The sequence below is a fragment of the Halichoerus grypus genome, chromosome 9 (assembly GCF_964656455.1).
Source record: "Halichoerus grypus chromosome 9, mHalGry1.hap1.1, whole genome shotgun sequence".
Lineage (NCBI taxonomy): Eukaryota > Metazoa > Chordata > Mammalia > Carnivora > Phocidae > Halichoerus > Halichoerus grypus.
This window is the reverse complement of record NC_135720.1, coordinates 99194988-99215761: the sequence shown is the minus strand read 5'-3', so window position 1 is coordinate 99215761 and position 20774 is coordinate 99194988. Positions and strand designations below refer to the sequence as shown.

The window sequence follows — 20774 nt, the reverse complement described above, 5'->3', positions numbered from 1 at the left end:
CACTCAGCGGGGAATCTGCCTGGGATTCTCTCCCTCTGCCCCTTCCCCCACTGGTGCTCGAGTGTGCTGTCTCTCTCTCTCTCTCTCTCTCTCAAATAAATAAAGCTTTAAAAAATATTATAAAGACCTATTGCTTATCTTTTTCTGTAGGGAGGAGTGGGTTTTCCAAATCTGTGGTTGAATTTCTTCTCGCTATTGTTCTTCTAGTTCTTGAATTCATAATAGGCACAGAGAATATAGTAATAAATACTTGCAGTCTCTTCCAGTGGTCTCAGCTTTGTGCCATCTTCTTCACTGCCCTTAACTTCTTATTCTCTGGAAGACACTGCTCCAGATCTTGTCTCTCCAATCAGGGAAATAGCCCTATGCCTATCAATTCACACCAAATATGTTTATGGGGAAGATGGGGAAGAGGTATCCTGTAACTTCATAGCTTTGGAGTCCCTGATGCAGCCTGGCTCAATCACTTGTTAGTCTAGCTAATGGTGTCACTATCTACTTAGTTACCATGACAGAAACTGTGTGAGCTTCTTGTGTGCCCCCTACTTCCTCATCCCAGATATATGTTCAGTCTTCAAGTCTGGTTACTTACTTCATGTCTCTTATGTCTCCATTTCTGCTACCGCACTCGGTACAGAGCCTCCTAATTAGTCCTCCTGCAGACAGGCTTCATTTCTAGCATTATTACTACAAAATGCCTTCCACTTTTTGTCTATATTAAATCTGTAAAGTACAAATTTGAGTATAATAACCCACCTCATTAATCCCTTCCAGAGCACGACAAAGCTGGAGGATAAAGCTCAACAGCCCCTGATCATTTTCACTTCCCACCATACTGATCCCTTTCCAAGGACAAAAACATTTTAAATTGTAGCATTTTAGAACTACACACGGTTTCTCCCGGAAAGGCTCTATCTGTTATACCTTTTGGTCTTTGTTGTTTCTTCTGTCTGCAGTGCCCTCAACCTTACCATCTTATACCCCTCCTTCATTATATGAGTCAAGGTGACCAAATGGGTACAGCTTTCCTTGATTCTTCCAGGCAGATTCCAGAAATTTTTCTTTGTATATTTTTGTGTTATACCAGTTATGAGATTGTGTCATACTTCCTTACTTTGCTTATCCATTTTTAAATTAAACTATACACTTGGAGGTAAATCCTGTCTTTTTTTTCTTTCTTTTTTCTTCTTTAACATATTTTCAGAACACAGCACTATAAGTACAATGTAAACACTTGATAAAAACTGCTGGGATGGAGCAATGGATAGAAAGCTGGATGTTGCACCAAGTACACATTTTTCTACCTAGCTTACTCTGTAAGTCAGCCCATACGTATCCTCATCTCAACCACCTCACCTTGTTTTCACCTTTCTCTATCACACACAACCTCTGTGCAGTCAGGAAAGCCACAATACACCTTACTAAGAACTTATGCTACGTTACTTCATGTTACTTAGCTTTATGTTATGGCTTATGATTTCTACTTTATGCTTTGGCTTATCGTGGTCTCCCAGGCTACAGTGCCCACTGTCCCTAACTGTGCCCCCACATGGAAAATAACAGTGGTATTCAAGCCCCAAATGAAGTGCTACCTCTTGTATAAAGTCATCCACCAGCCACCAAATCCTCAGTAGTGGTTTTCTTTTAGAAGTGGTCAGTCCTGAAAGAACAAATCAATGATATCAATAGTTAAACTACACAAGTAAGAGAAATCTTAGGTCAAGATTTCTTTTTACTCCTCCTGGATGCAGGTTAGTTTGTCACAATAATATTGTCCTTCTTCTCTAATACCACCTAACTGTCTGCATGGCTCTATTGTATCATAATGACCATTTTATGTGTCTATTTCTTTCCCTTCCTGTACAAACCCTAAATTGAGAGCCCCAAGAAATCAGGAACTATGCTTCTTTATATTAACAGGTTGCCACACAATACCTAATACATAGTAAATTAATCAATTCTCTAACAAAATAAATGAATGCACTGACCACTCTTTATAAGGCATAATGGTCTGTTAAGCAGGAATTGTTTTTTTAATTTGTCCTAATATCACTGATACCTAGCATAGAGCCTGCCATACAGTGAGCTGAATGGATAATTGTCAAATGAATGGGAAAATTACCCGTATCAAGAAGTAGCTAGCTGTAAATGTTTCCCATATTTTTGGGGCCTCAGGACCTACCACATTCAGTCAGGAAAGTAATTAACTTAATACTAATATTACTAACAGCTTCCACATATATACACATATACATAGAGATGGTACATGAAATGGCGAGCACAGACAGGATCACCCTAGGAGAGTAACAAAGCCTGATCACGCACACATTTCACTATTACAAATTCAACTGTGTATGCTTTGCAAAACAGAAACAGATCACAATTTAGTAAGTACAGCGACTCCACCTGCCAATCCAAAAGAAATATACCCTCCTTCAGTCTCAATCCCCATATTCCTGAGCTGTGATAGACATCTTGCCTTGTTAAAAAGGATGCTCATCTTTAAAATTATTTACATGTCATACAGCATGGTCCTTAAGGGTAAACCACTACTCATCTGAGCCTCAGTCAGAATTAGAGCTTCAATATTGGAGGAAACGATAATATATGCTATATTGGCTTCCAGTGTGCCACCTTCTTAGGAAATTTTCATGGGTAACTGACCAAGAAGCAGTTTTTGTCTGAACGCTGCAGAATACGTTATTCTGTTGCATAGAGTAAGAAGCACAGGGCTCCAAGGACAGAACTGTGAAGTGCGTTGAGAAAGAGAAGCCATCGGAGACAGGAAAAATAGCCAGAGGATTATGAGGAATGACTTTCAAATTCAGCAGAGATCTAGTGAGTATATAAGATCACCAAATCTTATTCAAAGCAAAGTTCTGATTAGCCTTGTTAATAGTAGTAGAAGTAAAACCACAGAGTATTTTTGTTCTTCAGTAATGGAAACATGAGACTAAAATATATATACATATATATTATGATATATATAATATTATAATGTAATATATATGAAATAAAGAGTATTTCCATTAATATCCTACTTTGACAATTAATAAAAGTAGAACAATTTCTGTCTGGGGGGAAAAAAAAACCCTGTTTCGAATATGTCAAGCCAGGAATGAGATCAGCACAAAGAGACATAAGGCAGTTTCAAGGGTATATGGAAGAAAACTGACATGAGGAGAGCTGAGAGCTGGGAAATAAAATTGTAACGAGAAACAGCAACTGTTTCTCAGTACCAAACTCAGTACCTAACTTGGTACTGGGAAAAGGTCTGGAGAATTCATGGTGAAAGGGAACCTAGAACTTAGGGGGTTGGAAGTAAAAATATCTTTTAAAAAAATTCTGCGCAGTCATGCCTGGAGCGTAGAAAATGAGTTAGGATTCCTAAAAAGTTAAGCCCAGATCAAACCAGGAGGCAACATCCTTATAAAGAATTTTTCCAGCCATTAGAAGAACTCTTGGATATCCTGGACTCACAGGAAAAAAGGAAACAAGAAAAAAAAAGTGAAGGAGAAAGTTGAACTCAAACAGTGTTGCTTTCTTACCCTCAGTCTTGAGGAAATTGGTGCCTAAGCTGAAAGTGCCCTGAAGGCAGCTTTAACTTACCTGACCAGTCCTCACCCCAGGGACTGCCTCAGGTCCTGCTGACCTAGGCAACCGTTTGAGAGTCAACCTTCCATGCAACTCAAATGTTCTTGAAGAAGCCCTCCTGTGTATTAAAGTGGATAGCATTGTTTTCCTCTCTCTCAGCTTGCTTTTCTCTCACAGTTGTTTGTTCTTTAATGGCTATGACTCGGTTTGTGCTGCTGACAAATGTAACTCCTCGAGAGGGTGAATTAAGGCAAGACTGTGGTACTCGGTATTTCCCTCCTGGGGCAGGAACAGGTGCCTCTCTGTTTGTCATTTGCATGGTGATACTTTGCAAGACTCCAGCTTTCTAAGTTGTCAAATTGACCCTGTATGTTCACTGAAATCAGAATTCCAATTGATAGGACAGTTGTTATTTTTTTCAAGAGCCAATACGATTGAGGATGTTGGGGTCAGTTTGGTTGGCTGGTTAGCAGAGAAGTAGAATGGAAGGGGAACGGGGAAAAAGGATTCAGAGAAGAGAATTTGCCTGGGAGAATCTGTTTTAGAAACCCCAACCCCTGAAATGCAGACTGACCCCCTTGCACATTTCCACAACACTAAGCACTCTGCCATGAATTATTTCTATAATACTTATTGGAAGAAGAGGCAACATTTATATGCCTAACACAGTAATAGGCATTCTTGGGGGAGGGAGCTGTAAGAATCCAAAAACATGATATAAGGACCACAAAATCTTTAAAATGTAGACATTATATAAAAGGTAAATTCCATGATGCAATCCACTTCAGTATGGCTGGAAAAACAACACAGCCTACTAGAACAGCTAGGGTTCATTTCCTGTGTGCATCAGTTATCTTGTCCCTGTTCTGAGGGAACAACAGGTCAGTGCCCCCCGGCCTCTGAACCAGAACTCCCGGAGCCACCTGGGGCCGGTGGTCCCCAGAGCAGGGAGCGGGGCGGCAGGGGGGCGGCTGACCAGGGCAGCGGTGCAGCAGGCCGGCCTGTGCACTCTCCATGGGGCTGGCCCGCGGTGCCCCGGGGGCTCTAAGACAGCAAATTCTGTATTCATCAGAATATCTCCACTGCAGCCCCAAGGGCACACGGATCTTCAGTGGGACTTGGAATTCCCGGGAATTGCCTTTGTGAAATGCTGGCCAAAATTTCTCTGAATTCCATCTCTTAGTTTTCCATGGGAACATCAAGAAACCATGAACAACTTTAGTTAATACAGAGTTTGACTGCCACTTCCTCCTTGAAGGCTTTACTGCCAAGCACAGTCTGGACCAAAAAAATGAATGAAGTTTCATCTTCTGATGATAAGGATGCCCTCTGTGTTGTAGACCTGGGAGACATTCTAAAGAAACATCTGAGATGGTTAAAAGCTCTTCCTCAGGTCACCCCCTTTGATGCAGTTGAATGCAGTGATAACAGAAGCACAGTGAAGACCCTAGCTGCCATTGGGACAGGATTTGACTTCACCAGCGAGACTGAAACACCATTGGCACTGAGGCTCCGGGTGCCTCCAGAGACGATTATCTATGCAAATCCAAACAGGTGTCTCAGATTAAGTACGCTGTTAATAATGCAGTCCAGATGATAACTTTTGATTGTGAAGTCCGACTAATCAAAGTTGCCAGGGCACACCCAAAGGCGAACTTGATTTTGCAGATCACCACTAATGATTTCAAAGCAGTCTGCTGCCTCCGTGTTGAATTTGGTGCCACACTCAAAACCAGCAGTCTTCTTTTGGGGCAAAAGAGCTACATACTGATGTCATCAGTGTCAGCTCCCACGTAGGAAGTGGCTATACTGAGACCTTCAGGCACGCCATCTCTCATACTGGCTGTGTCTTTGACATGGGAGCTGAGGTTGGCTTCAGCATAGTATCTGCTTGATATAAATGGTGGCTTTCTTGGATCTGAAGATGTAAAGCTTAAATTTGAAGAGATCACCAGTGTTACTAACCCAGCACTGGACAAGTGTTTTCCAGCAAGCTCGGGAGTGAGAATCATAGCTGAGCCCAGCAGATAACTCCAAGCTTTCACGCTTGCAGTTAATATCATTGCCAAAAAAAAAAAAAAAAAATCGTACTAAAGGAATAGACAGGCTCTGATGATGAAGATGAGTCTAGTGAACAAACCTTTAGGTATTATGTGAATGATGCGGTATATGGATCATTTAATTGCATCATTTATGATCATGCACACATGAAGCCCCTCATGCAGAAGAGACCCAAACCAGATTAGAAGTATTATTCAACCAGCATATGGGAACCAACATGTGACTGCCTTAATTGCATTGTTGAGCACTGTGACTTGCTCAAGATGCATGTGGGCGATTGGACGCTCTTTGGAAACATGGGTGCTTACACTGTTGCCACTGCTTCTACTTTCAAAGGGTTCCAGAGGCCGACGATCTACTCTGTGACGTTGGGACCAACATGGCAGCTTATGCAGCAGATCCAGAACCACGACTTCCTGCTGGAAGGAGAGGAGCAGGACGTCAGCACTCTGCCTGTGTCCTGTGTTCCCACTGAGAGAGCAGGATGAAGTGGGATGAAGTGTCCCCTGCTGCCTGTGCTTCAGCTAGCATTATCGTGTGATAGCCGTTAACTTCGAGTTTAGCTTGAATTATGGGATCTGGGGGGGGACCGTTTAACTTAAGTACTGCTAGTTTTTTTTGAACTGTCTTTGTAAGTGGGGTTGGCAGATGCAACAATATGGAACACTAGGAGATGGGGCCATTTATCTGTGTTCCTATGGGAACTATTTGAATATTTGTTTTATATGGATTTTTATTCACTTTTCAAACATGCTACCAGAGTGCCACTCAGCTGCTGAGGGAATATTTGTAGCTTGTACATTGGCAGAATGGGCCACGAGCTTAGTGTTTTGACCTGTTTTTAAAAATAAAGTATCTTGAGGGTGCCTGGGTGGCTCAGATGGTTAAGCGTCTGCCTTCGGCTCAGGTCATGATCCCAGGGTCCTGGGATCGGGTCCCGCATCAGGCTCCTTGCTCCTTGGGAGCCTGCTTCTCCTTTTGCCTCTCTCTCTCTCTGTCTCTCATAAATAAATAAATAAAATCTTAAAAAAATAAATAAAATGAAGTATCTTGAAATAAAAAAAGAAAACTTAGAACAGCACATATATATTCATGTACTTTTGCCTATAAGTGTGAGATAAATACAAATTTATCTTCTGCTAAAAAAGAAAACAAGCAAAATATATTTCCAAATGAGTGAGTGCAGAGTGAGGTCTTTCACTATACATCAGGTGACCACATGCCCTAGTGAGCCTGGGACTGCCTCAACTTACTCTTGTTCCCCAGCATAATTATACATAGAGCTCCTTTCACCCTCTATAAGGTATTGTAGTTTGGACAATAAATTACTTGCTGGTCCTATAAAATAAGCCATGTTTGAATGACTGTAGACAGGGAGGAGGAGTTAAGATGGCAGAAGAGTAGGGGGACCCTAAGTTTGTCTCGTCCCTCAAATACAACTAGATAGTCATTAAATCATTCTATATGACTGTAGACATCAAAACTTCCCAAATAAAAGTACAATTTGGGCTCATTATCTTTAATCTTATATAGTTTCTGTGAAAGTTAAAATTCAATAAGGTCCAACTATATCCTCTATCCAGTTTAAGTTCTTGTGAAGTTTTTATAGACTTAAATTATAACCATTTCACTTTTAAGAAAACAGAAAAGCCTCTGGGGCACCTGGGTGGCTCAGGCAGCTGAGTGTCCGACTCTTGGTTTTGGCTCAGGTAGCGATCTCAGGATTGTGAGATGGAGCCCCCCATCCAGCTCCACACTCTGCATGGAGTCTGCTTGAGATTCTCTCCCTCTGCCCCCCCATTTGTGCATGTTCTCTTTCTCTCTCTCTCTCTAAAATAAAATAAATAAATAAAATCTTAAGAAAAAACAGAAAAGGGCGCCTGGGTGGCTCAGATGGTTAAGCATCTGCCTTCGGCTCAGGTCATGATCCCGTGGTCCTGGGATCGAGCCCCGCATTGGGTTCCCTGCTCTGCAGGAAGCCTGCTTCTCCCTTTCCTGCTCCCCCTGCTTCTGTTCTCTCTCTGGCTGTCTCTCTCTCTGTTAAATAAATAAAATCTTTAAAAAAAAGAAAAAGAAAAGAAAAAACAGAAAAGATTGTACACAGTCAATGTGGAGAAATCAGGACCCTTGTACATGATGGTGGGGATGAAAAATGGTGAAGCTGCTTTGGAATATAGTCTGGCAATTCCTCAAATAATTAAACAAACTTACCATGTGACCCAGCATGTCATACCTAGGTATCTAGCCAAAAGAAGTGAAAACAGGTGTCTGGATGGTTCAATGTGTTGAGCGTCCAACTCATGGTTTCAGCTCAGGTCATGATCTCAGGGTTGTGAGATCAAGCCCTATGTCAGGCTCCACATTCAGTGGAGAGTCTGCTTGAGATTCTCTCTCTCCCCCTCCCTTTGCCCCTCCCCCGCTCTCACGTGCTCTCTCTCTCTCTCTCAAATAAATAAGTCTTCATTTTTTTAAAGATTTTGTCAGAGAGAGAAAGCACAAACAGGAGGAGCGGTGGGCAGAGGGAGAGGGAGAAGAGGCTCACTGAGCAGGGAGCCCGATGTGGGGCTCGATCCCAGGACCCTGGGATCATGACCTGAGCTGAAGGCAGACGCTTAATGACTGAGCCACCCAGGTGCCCTGTAAATAAATCTTTAAAAAAAAAAAAGTGAAAACCTATTTCCACAGAGAAAATAGCAGCATTATTCATAATAACCAAAAGGAAACAATTCATCAACTGATGAATGGATAAACAAAATGTTGTATATCCATACAATGGCATATTATTAAGCCATAAAAAGGAACAAAGTACTGATACATGCTAAAACATGGATAGTCTTAAAAACATAATGCTAAATGAAAGAAACTAGTCTCAAAAGACCTCTAATTGTATCATTCCATGCACGTGAAATATCTAGAAAAGGCAAATCTATAAAAAAGAAAGATTAGTAGTTGCTTAGTGCTGGGGGTGTGATGGGATATAGTGGAGTATCAGATAAAAGGTTTGGGGTTTCTTTCTGAGATAATGAAATGTTCTAAAGTTGTGAAGTTTGCATACATCTGTGAATATAAGAAAAGGCATTGAATGCTACACTTTAAATGGGGGAATTGTCTAGCATATAAGTGATATATCAATAAAGCTATTAAAAAGAAAAAGAATTAAAAAATACTCTACCATTCAGAATGGCAACCACTCATCATTAACAATAACAACCAATCTTTATGGAGAATTTACTCTCCGGCAGACACAGTGTCTACTGTTTTACATGCCTTATATCAATGAACCTTCACAAAAGACCTATGGCATTGGTTCTGGAATTATACCTATTTTGAATATAAAATGTTAAGTAAATTGACCATGGTCACAAAAGGGCTAGTGTTTTCAAAACTTCATAGACTTACCTCAATGCCTAAGCTTTTAGCCATACCCCAAAATGCCAACCATTCAAGCAATCTAAGTGATACCACAATGTGAGTAGCTTATCAGATCCAGTTCCCTCTTGGCAGAGAAGCATTCCAACTTTAGATAAATATAGGACAGTTGGAGATGCATAACTCCAAAGGTACATCTTAGATCGATCCTACTTCCCAACCACCAGTCTTATGATTAAACCCTATTACACACTGAACTTTGCCTCAGCTTGGAGCCTGCTTTTCAGCAGTAAGTAGAGGGAAATCACACCTTGTTTCCTCATGTCAGTAAGTTCAAAACCCAAATTACTTCTCTGCTGCCATTGTCCTTCCGTTGCCACTTTCTTCATCTTGCTTTTCTTGTTTGAACTCCCTCTCATTGTCTCTTCTGCTGGCCACCTGTTTGGATTACGTAGAAAATATTACAGTTTAGGTCTCGGCTTTAGGCTTGGTCCTACTATCAGGAATATATACATATATTTAGAAATATTTAGGATATTTATTTGAAACAAATAAAAAATTAATACCTTTGGTCAACATAAATGAAAATTAACAATGAAGGAAAAGATAAAGTAGATGACAAAACAGGTGGGGTTTTTCCTTAAATGACTTTAAAGAAACATAATCAAGCCATTTATATTTACATATTATTAAAAGCTGGCTCTTTGTTGTTTCAGGAACAGTCATATATGCACATGATAAAAATAAAATCATGCAGGACAGATGATTTTTCAACATTGAAAGCATCACTGCTAAGTCAGGATGTGTAAGCAGGAGTCAGAAAGAAGCAGTATCACCTAATTCTGCATGCAGACTTTATCCCAACAGAAAACTCATGCCTTTAGGAATTATTTGCCATACAAGATTCAGTAAATGAAATGCTCAAGAACAAATGGAAATTCTAATGGCTATTCTTCTACCCAGAATGATTAACCAGCCAGAACATATGGGTATTCACTCTCCATGTGTGTAAGTATGTATGAGTTAAAAAGAAAGGAATGAGAGATAGAATATTCTGATTTATTACCAGAATACTTTTTCACTGATATAGAAGGGCCTTTAAGATGCAAAGACTCTAACGGTGGTGTGGATCTAGCAGTGCTGCTCAACGAGGCAAATGGTGCATCCTCCACCACGGAAAACGGATTAGCAGTTTCTTAAAATGTTAAACATAAATTTCCACTCCAGTTATCTAGCCAAGAGAAATTAATGCATTTGTCCACATAAATACTTGTATTCAAATTGTCATAGCTACATCATTTATAATAGCCAAAAACTGGAAACAACCCAAATGCTCATCAACCGGTGAATGGATAAACAGAATGTGGTATATCCATATAGTAGAATATTATTCATCTTTGAAAAGGGATAAGGAACTGATGTATCCTGCAATATGGATGAACCTTGAAGACGTGATGCTAAATGAAATAAGCCAGCATACAACATATTGTATGATTCACTTATATAAAATGTCCAGAAATGACAAATCTGCAAAGATAGAAAACAGATTAGTGACTGCCTAGGACTAGAGATGGGAATAAGGAATAACAGCAAATAACCATTCGATTTTTTTTCAGGGGGATGGAAATGTTCTGAAATTAGATTGTGGTGATGATTGTGCAACTCTATAAATTTATTAAAAATCACTGACTTGTACACATAAGAGAAGTGAATTATATGGTATGTAAATAATATTCCAATAAAACTGTTAAAAAATCAGTCACTATAGTTTACCACATTTAGAAAATAAAAGAAAAAATACATTCAGAAAAGGTACATGACAAGATTCAGTATCTAATAAATGATTTTAAAATTACCTTTTAAAATTTGTCTCCCTACTCCAGATTCCACATAACCAAAAAGATGATACATTAGGATCGAATAAGTTATTCTCTAGACAGAAAACCCCAAAATTTCAGTGGCTTAACACAGCAAAAATTTATTTCTCTTTCATACTGAATAGCCAACAGGTGTCATCAGCAGGGATTGGGGAATAGAGAAGGACTATATTCACTTGGTGCTCAAAAGCCAAGTCTGACAGAAGATTCATCTTAATACACGTTTCCAACATTTCCAGAGAAGTATAGGGAAACATGGGACATCATGCACTGGCTCATACGGCTTCTTCTTGGAAGTGAAACATATCACTTCTCACATCTCACTGGCCAAAGGAAGGCACATGACCACAATTAAAATATTCTAGATAAATGCAAAGTTACCATATATTCAGAAGGAGGAGAGGGGTGCCTGGGTGGCTCAGTTGGTTAAGCATCTGCCTTCAGCTCAGGTCATGATCCCAGGACCCTGGGATCGAGCTCCGCATCAGGTTCCCTGCTTAGTGCGGAGCCTGCTTCTCCCTCTCCCTCTGCTTCTCCCCCTGCTTGTGCTCTCTCCTGCTCTCTCTGTCAAATAAGTAGATAAAATCTTAAAAAAAAAAAAAAAAAAGGAGGAAGAGAAAGAATATATTTATAAACATCCTCATAATTACTACAATGTGATAAACCTGAATCCTTCCATTAAGTTACCTATATCTGAGCAGAGTACAAGCTAGCTCAGAACACACTAACAAAGAACATAGTAGGTTAAGAAAAGCAGATATGTTGGGTTTGGGGGCCACATGATGAGTATTTATATTTAACAAGTTGATACTTTAACAGAAAATCTGATAACCATGGGTAAGCCCTAGATATTAAAGATTTAAAAGAACATTTTAAGATAGACTTACATCTTAGGACTTAAAAGTTATGCTTCAGTAGTTGTTAGGACTTCAAATGGAAAAAAATTTCTACAATATTAATAGGCAGGATATTGCTAGAGTAAGTAGTATGTTTTTGCCTAATCTGAGGTCTGGTCAGATAAAAAAAAAAAAGTAGGACTGTAAAAATAGCAGAACTTGGTTGAAACATTAAAGTCATTCAGTAAATCTTGAATTTTATTACACAGTTGTTTGTATATCTTTTGAAAAGATCATATGATTTTATACCTTTTTTTCTTAACTATTTGATAATGGTGGTCTATCTACCCCAAGTACTACTGATAAAAAAAAGTATATGTTTCTTTATTTTAGCATTCAGGGAAATAACTATGAATTTAAAAGAAAAAGAAATTTAATACTAACTTTAAGTCAAAAAATAGAACAGCACTTTTCCCTATAACAATGATGAAATGTGGGCTGTAATATAAGGGTAAACTTCCTGCAGTAGTAGGTAAAAGAAAATGAACACAGAACACAAAGTGACATGAAATCATCATATTTTTTGGAAGTTGACTAGCAGTGGTTTACTGTGTTCATTCATCTCAAGCAGTATTTTAAACATAAGGTGGAGAGTTTGAAATTATCAGTCAGATATTCACAGATGCCTTCAGACTCCTCATTACCTTTTTGTGACTGGTTAGTGGTTTGACAGGTTTTAATTTGGCTTCACACATCCTTCTCCTAAATAACATGATGTATGTTATTGTGGTATCCTTACCTTAGAGTTCTTTAATGGTACCACATACATTCTAAAAGTTTCTCTTAGACATTTAAATTAGAGTATATTTAAGAAAAAAAAAAGGACAAATGTGATTTTAAAGTCATTTGGCAAACTGATTCTGTCAAGAAAGCTTAGTTTCATTCTGTTTGCTGCAACAGCTTTTTTTTTTTTCATAACTCCACTCTTCTTGTTCTTGTAATACATTTGGGAGGCCTGTCAAGGCCTATCCACTCTCTAAATAGCTTTGCAGATTAAATTTTTAACTCTCTTCTCTTCATGCAGATGTATATTTCTGACAAAGAATTGCCCTGAGATGTCAGCTTCCATTTTTCTCACTGGAGAGAAGGCAGATAGGTGCAAGCATAGATCCTCGGTTCTCAACCTCATCGGGAAGCTCATGCACACATGTGAAGGCTCCTTCCCAGGACCATGCATCCATCTTTGCATTGTTCACCCCTTTCAGATTTCCTGCTCTTACTTTATAAACGTCCCTTTCCTTCGGTGGGTCTTGAAGATAAATGTGTAAGAGACTCAAACAAGAAAATAAATAGAACTTTTATTTTTGTAAATTGATAATCTTAATAATGAGCATATGACAAGGGGCTAAGGGAATGAGCATATGACAAGGGGCTATTCAAAGAATAGCATATAGACAAACCTGGGCTACATGGGACTGGTTTTCTTTTGCAGATGGTATCTGAGATGGGTACTTCACAGAATCAAAGATGAGTTGTAGGGGACAAAGAAAGAGAAAGTCATTCCAAGCAAAGGGAAGAACAGAAGTAAAACCATGAATTTGTGGAAATAGCATGGTCGGTATAAAGATCTTTAAAAACAAGGGGTATATTAAATTCCAAAGAATTAGGTAGAAGTGGCATTTCCTGTAATGTCCTGCAGAGCTGACCTGCATTCAGTCCTAGGAAAGGGGATGAAATTACCCTTGCCAACGGCAAGACCCATGTAAGGCCATGTGCTTTGGCATTTATCTACACTTTTCTGTTCACGTAGCTATCCAGGTTGTAGAAAGAGTCTATCTGGTAACAAGGATAACTTAAAGCAGCACCTCCACTACCCATGAGTGAAAAGACAGCAAAGAGTGAAAAGTCTGACTTCTATGTTAAAAATTTCATATGCAAATTTCAATATTTTAACACAATAATTGAAGCAACATGCCTCACAGATGACCTTGATCATTTACTATGATTCAAAATCACCAAATTCATTCCAAATGTGGGAGTATGGCCTCTTAAGAGTGCCTTTTACTATTGAGGGAGAAATGGCATTGGATTCTAGTCTTAAAGAGTGAACATGAGATAGCCAAGAAGAAAGTGGATGGAAATACAGCATTCCAGGAGACGGGAACTGAATGTGTAAGGTGAAAAAGTATGGAAAAGCATGACTTGAGAGACGCAAGAATTTTAATGTAGTTACACCAGGGAGAAGAGAAACATGATGGGAAATTCTAAGTTGATTCATTATATAAGCATTAGCTAGCTACATATCACAATGAGTAGTATTGATCAAAAAGAAATTCCATACACTTGTGCACTGTTGGTGAGAATAAAAATTATGGAAAAGTATAGATATTCCTTTAAAAAATCAGAACTAGGTCTATCATATGATTCAGCAATCCCACTTCTAGGTATATATCCAAAGGAAATGAAATCAGTGTCTCAAAGACATCTCTGCACTCCCATGTTCATCAAAACATTATTCACAGTAGCCAAGTTTATGGAAAAAATTCAATGTCTGTCAGTGGATGAATAGATAAAATGTGTCATATATATATATATATATATATATATATATATATATATATACACACACAATGGAATATGTTTCAGCCACAAGAAAGAAATCCTGCCATTTGTGACAACTTGGATGAATCTGGAGGGAATTATGGTGAGTGAGATAAGCCAGAGAAAGACAAATATTATATGATCTTACTTGTATGTGGAATCTTTAAAAGAAAAAGTCAAACTCATAGAAGCTGAAAGTAGAATGATGATAATGATAAAGAGGAGCTGGGGTGGGGTGGGAATGTAGGATGAACAAGTCTAGCGAACTATTGTACAACATGGTGACTATAGTTAATAATACTATATTGAATATTGGTAATGTGCTAAGAGTAGATTTCAGCTTTTTTTGTGTTCTCATCACAAAAAAAATGGTAATTACATGAGGTGACATGTTAATTACCTTGAATATAGTAATCATTTTACTGGGTATATGTAGATCAAATCATCATGTTGTGTACCCTAACTACATACAATCTTTTAAATAATGAATTAATTGATTCCATGAAACGAAATGAGGAAAAATAAATGATTAATAATGAACACTTAAATTTTAGTTCAAAAGCCAAAATATGTGGTTTATATTTTGGAAACTGTCATTTTAATATAAATATTATATATACTATATGTTGCTATAATGTATAAGTTACGTGAAGACACAAGTAAAACATGGTAGAAGAACCTGAAGATCCTACATTCTTGAAATCGCAACGATGGAGCAGGGCAAAGAGGAGTTGGAGTCTGACTTATTTGGAGCCGAAAAATGACAAAAAATAGATTGAGAAAACAGTGCTGCTGTGCCCCAATATGGAAATTCTTCTTAATGCTGACATAATGAAGAAAACTACATGCATATTAATTATTCAACTAAAACTCCTTCAAATTCCCCTTTGTCCCCAAATATGAAGCTCACAGGAGTGCACAAAATTCACTTCTGCTCTTTCTCGCAATGATGTCATCCCAAACATAATAATAGTAATAACAAAAATAATCAGCAATACTAGCTAACATCCATTTAGAAACTACTATCCTTCAGGCCCTGTTTTTTTTTTAAGATTTTTTATTTCTCCTTCTCACTCTGGCCCTCCCCCCTGCTCATGCTCTTGCTCGCTCTCTCTCTCTCAAATGAATAAATAAAAAATTGGGGTTTTTCTAAATTTTACTTATTTATTTGAGAGAGAGAGAGAGAGTGAAACAGGGGGAGGGGCAGAGGGAGAGGCAGACTCCCTGCTGAGTGAGGAGCCCTACACGAGGCTCGATCCCAGGACGCTGGGATCATGACCCAAGCAGAAGGTAAGATGCTTAACCAACCAAGCAACTCAGCTGCCCCATCAGGCACTGTTTTAAACAATTTATACTGATTAACTCATTTGATCCTCACACAATCCAGTAGTTTTATTATCCTCATTTTAGAGATGAGAAGATAGAGGTTCAAAGGAGTTAAATAATTTTCCAATGGTCAGACAGTTCTTGAGTCGTAGAGCTGAGATTCAAATAGAGGAATCCTGGCCCCAGAATATAAGTAAATAAACTGAATCCTTAAATAACTCTTTGTACATCCACACATATCACCTATCTTGCTAGTGGCCTTCAGGTTGTGGAAAGAGACTTTAGAGGGTGCAGGAAAGGGGAGTCAGCAGGTCTATTTGCCAAAGTAGTACACACAGCTCAGGACTCATATTGTCGCAGAGTATATTCTCTTATCCATTGCCCTAGTTTCAGGAGTAGCCCTAGGAAGCCACATTTTTATAATGGGGCCTCACCACACCTGGCCACAGTCGATAGGAACAAGTATGTATAAACTGAGGAGAACGAGTACACTGATAACCGGGGACCAGATGCTCTTATTGGAATTTGAACAAAGGGCTTTGGCAGGCCATGAGCTTGGGTGTTGGCCATGTGTAAGCAGAGAAAACTGGAGTATCAGTAGGTATCATATGGTTGTTAGCCACAGAAACTGACTAAATTAAATGTCTAAAGAGAATTTGTTGTAAGGGAACTGGTTACTTCACAGAATCAAAAAGAATTGAAGAAGCTCTGAGGTCTCTTTAAATAAGGATCCCCCTATAGTATTATCGTCAGAGGGACGCCTGGGTGGCTCAGTCAGTTACACGTCCGACCCTTGACTTCAGCTCAGGTCAGGATCTTTGGGTTGTGAGATCAAGCCCTGCTTCAGACTCCGAGCTGGCGGCAGAGCCTGCTTAAGATTCTCTCTCTCCGGGCGCCTGGGTGGCTCAGTGGTTAAGCAACTGCCTTCAGCTCAGGTCATGATCCCGGAGTCCCGGAATCGAGTCCCACATCGGGCTCCCTGCTCAGCGGGGAGTCTGCTTCTCCCTCTGACCCTCTCCCCTCCCCTCTCATGCTTTCTCTCTCTCTCAAATAAATAAATAAAATCTTTAAAAAAAAAAAAGATTCTCTCTCTCCCTCTGCCCCTCCCCCCTCCTCTCTCTCTCTTCCTCTCTAAAAAAATATATCTATATATATAAAATATATAAATATATATATATAGTCAGAAAAATTTATCAGCTTTAATCACATTTAGAGTGTCGCTCCAAATTCAGATCCCTAGGAAAATAGAATATTATGGTCTGGTTTAAGTCACAGGCCAATCCCTTGTATGGAGCTGGGGGGTGCTGGCTATTTTCAGGAGGCAAAAAGTTGCCCAGAAAGAAAAAAATAGAGCTCCATTATTAAGGGGAAGGGGCTTTGGGCAAAAACAACAGATTCCTCTGTTTTTGTCTAAAGAGAAGGAGGGAGAGAGAAAGCAAAGATGCGAAGACCATGTTGATGTGTCACTTGGAAATCTGTGAGAGATGCAAAGTAAATCACTGAGTGAGAGAGAGAGGGAGAAAAAAGAGAAAGAGGACAGTTTCATTTCCAACTCCATTCCTATGAGGTATGGGTATGCATCATTTCCAATGTCTGTAAACTGCCTTGTATCCTCATAATAAATCCCACTTCACTTAAGCAAGCCTGAGTGGGCTTCTGGTCCTAATACACAAAGAGCCTTATTAAAAGAACCAGCCCTACCTTAACATGAGGAATGTAGTGGTAAGAGACAAAAATCTATTTTTGAAGAACTCACCCTCTAATGGGAAAAATCATTATAAATACCAAGAGCAAAGTAAATACAGGAGTGAGCCATGTTGGCCCATCTCCTTAACAAAAGCTGGGGGCTTCAAGGAAGGCCTCATGAAGTCCATAATGGCCAAAGTTAGTTCTGAAGGATGACCTGGAGTGAGCCAACTAAAAAAGGAAATAACTGAGAACCAACAAAAGAACAGGTGAATAGAACAGAAACCTGAGAGTGTGGCCTATGGGAGGCACAAGAAGTTCAGCATGGCTGGAAAAAAAGAAGACGGAGAGAAGTTTGCCAGATGAGGTCTGTTAAGGAGGTTGAATATTATAATTAAGAAAATGTGGGAGCCATTGCAGCCATTTTTTTTTTTTTTTAAGATTTATTTATTTGAGAGAGAGAGAGCAGGGGGAGGGGCAGAGGGAGAGGGAGAAGGAGGAAGCTGACTCCCTGCTGAGTGGGGAGCCTGATGCGGGGCCTGATCCCAGGACCCTGAGATCATGACCTGAGCTGAAATCAAGAGTGGGACGCTTCACCAACTAAGCCATTCAGGCGTACCCAAAGCCATTTTAATTTAACAGCTGTATCAGACACAAATATCTTGTAACTCCTCCATTTTGAAGGTGTTGGCTGACTGCTAGACAGGGTCCCCTCCATCAGGGACAGGGCGGTCACGCGTCCTAGGAGTGCTGCACAATCAGTTTCCAGCCCTTTCTGCCACTTTCTGACTTGCATAAAAACAATACATTGCAAGCCATGGAATCTGGCAACTCTTTCTGAATCGGAATCTGACCACAAAGTTTCTGAATAAAAAAGTCCCCGAGTTCAGAACTGGCTTTTCATGGAATGAACATTGAATAATCGGAGGCAGGAAAACGGGGTGGTTAAAATTCCCCCCTTTTTTCTTTCTCCTAGTGAACCAAACACAGAACAATTTGTGTATCTAATCCTAGCTGATCACTTTGTATTGGACCATTTTGATGCTTCACATCTTCTCTAGCTTACTGTCCTTTCTTCTTTTTCCACCATTGGTTGGCACCTCCCACATGGATTATCCTTTTTTTTTTTTAAAGATTTTATTTATTTATTTGAGAGAGAGAGATGGGGGAGGGGCAGAGGGAGAGAGCTGAACGTGGAGCCCGATGTGGGGCTCAATCCCACGACCCTGAGATCATGACCTGAGCCGAAATCAAGAATCAGACATTTAATTGACTGAGCCACCCAGGGCCCCCAGATTATCCTTTTAATGCCTGCCTCAGTCCCTGTTTTCTGGAGGACCAGTGTTAAAAAGTAAGGTGTCTAATTTGTATTTTGGAAAGATCACACTATAATTACTGACTTGGAAGTGGGAAGAAAATTAGAAACTGATTGCAGTAATACAGGTAATAATTGATGAGTTATTTGAATTATCTGGTGGCAGAAACAGTAGAGAAAAGAAAAATTAAATATAAAAAGCTAAATTTATAGCACTTGGTAATAGATGAAACATAAAGGATAAGAGATGAATAAATGAAGGATGGCTAAGTAGATAGTTGGAGATGCTGTTCTCTGAGATAGGATGAATTGAAAGGCTGTGATACAATATTCTGGGGACTACAGTAGATTTATAGATAGGGTCCTCTGGCAGAAGACAGGGGGGATGCTTATGTCATCTTGTGAAAGGAAAAAATAGTAATCAAAAAAAAAAATCTTCAAAGAAATAACCCTTTAAGTGAGTCTTATAACTAAGAGTTTTCTAGTCTGAAATTTGGGAGGAAGACATTTTGAACATTATCCTACCTAGGATATACTTGTAATTTTTTAAATATTGTTTGTAAATAAGTAGTACATGCAAAGAGTTCAAAATTCAGAAGTTAGAAGAGGGCATATAGTGAAAATTCTTCTTACTTCTGACCTCAAATCACTGGTTCCTTAGAGACAAATGTTGCCTGCTTTTACATATCCTATCAGAGATATTTGCACATAAACAAATAGATGTACATATTTTTGTTTCACACTTTTTTACACAAATGGTACCTTACTCTACACACTGAGACAGTCACACTGAGTTTTTTACTTAATACATCAGTACTTAAAAATCTTGCATTGCACCGATATACCAGATTTATTTAACCAGTCCCTCCCACTTATGGTCATTTAAGTTATTTCCAATCTTTCACTATTCCCTGTGAATTTATAATGCTTACATGTACAAAATTCAATCAATAAAGAGAAAAGAGAAAAATTAATTCTCCCAAAGTCCCAGCACCCAGAGTCAACATAAAACAAATTTTTAGGGGCGCCCGGGCAGCTCTGTCAGTTAAGCGTCCGACTTCAGTTCAGGTCATGATCTCAGAGTTGTGAGATGGAGCCCTGTGTCAAGCTCCATACTAAGGGGTGAGTCAGCTTGAGATTCTCTCCCTCTCCCTCTGCCCCTCCTCGGCTCATGCTCATTCTCAGTGGGGAGTGAACTTCTCCGTCTCCCTCTGCCCTTCCTCTCTGCTTATGCTCTTTCTCTCTCAAATAAATAAATAAAATCTTTTAAAAAACACAATTTTTAGTAAGTACTCTTTTGGACATCTTTCTGCAAAGACACAATAAGGTACATATTATAATAAACATTTCTACCCCCTAGCCTAATAGTGGGGAAAGCATCCAAATTAAAGCAAAATGATTCAGGCCTGGGTCTGTAACAGGGATGCTTTGCAATGTAAACCAAGGCAGGATGACAGTAAGTTTCTTTTAACATCATAATCCAATTTGCAAGAAATAGAATCAAAGCCCCGAAACAGGGATAGATAAATTTTTCATGTAATTCACATTAGGGAGATTGGGGGGAAATTTACCTTGCAACTTTGCTTACCTGATGTTCTGGGCTGAACCCACATTTTTCTGGTTCCCATATCCTCCTATTTCTTGGTTTACTCTTAGATTTTGCTGGAACACATCCACAAGTAGCTACCTATGACAGAGTACATTGGAAGTAAATTTTCTTACTGTTGGTAGTCAGAAAATATCCTTTCTTCATATTTAAAAATGGTTTGATAAAGCATTTGTCTGATTTTAGATTTTAAGTTTAAAAATCATTTCCCTTGGAACTTGGAAGGTTTTGTCTCATTAACTTTAAGCTTCCTGGCTTACTTTGGCAAATCTGTGTCTGTGTGATTCATGTTGCTTTATAGAGAACATATTTTGATGCTATTTTGAGTATGTGTGTGGAACTGTTTGCAGCAAGTGGTTACCATATTGGACAGCACAGATCTAGAGCCTCATTACCTTCAGGGCTGGGAAAATTTCTTCTATTATTTCTTTTTATTATTTTTAAGGCTTTATTTATTTATTTGAGGGGGGAGGGGCACAGAGAGAGAGAGAATCCCAAGCAGA

The 20774-nt window shown here is 39.1% G+C and overlaps 1 pseudogene; it reads left to right on the top strand.

Annotated features, from left to right (window-relative positions):
* Positions 1-5187: 5187 nt before the first annotated feature.
* Positions 5188-6196, top strand: LOC118522615 (ornithine decarboxylase pseudogene; annotated as a pseudogene).
* The last annotated feature ends 14578 nt before the right edge of the window (positions 6197-20774 follow it).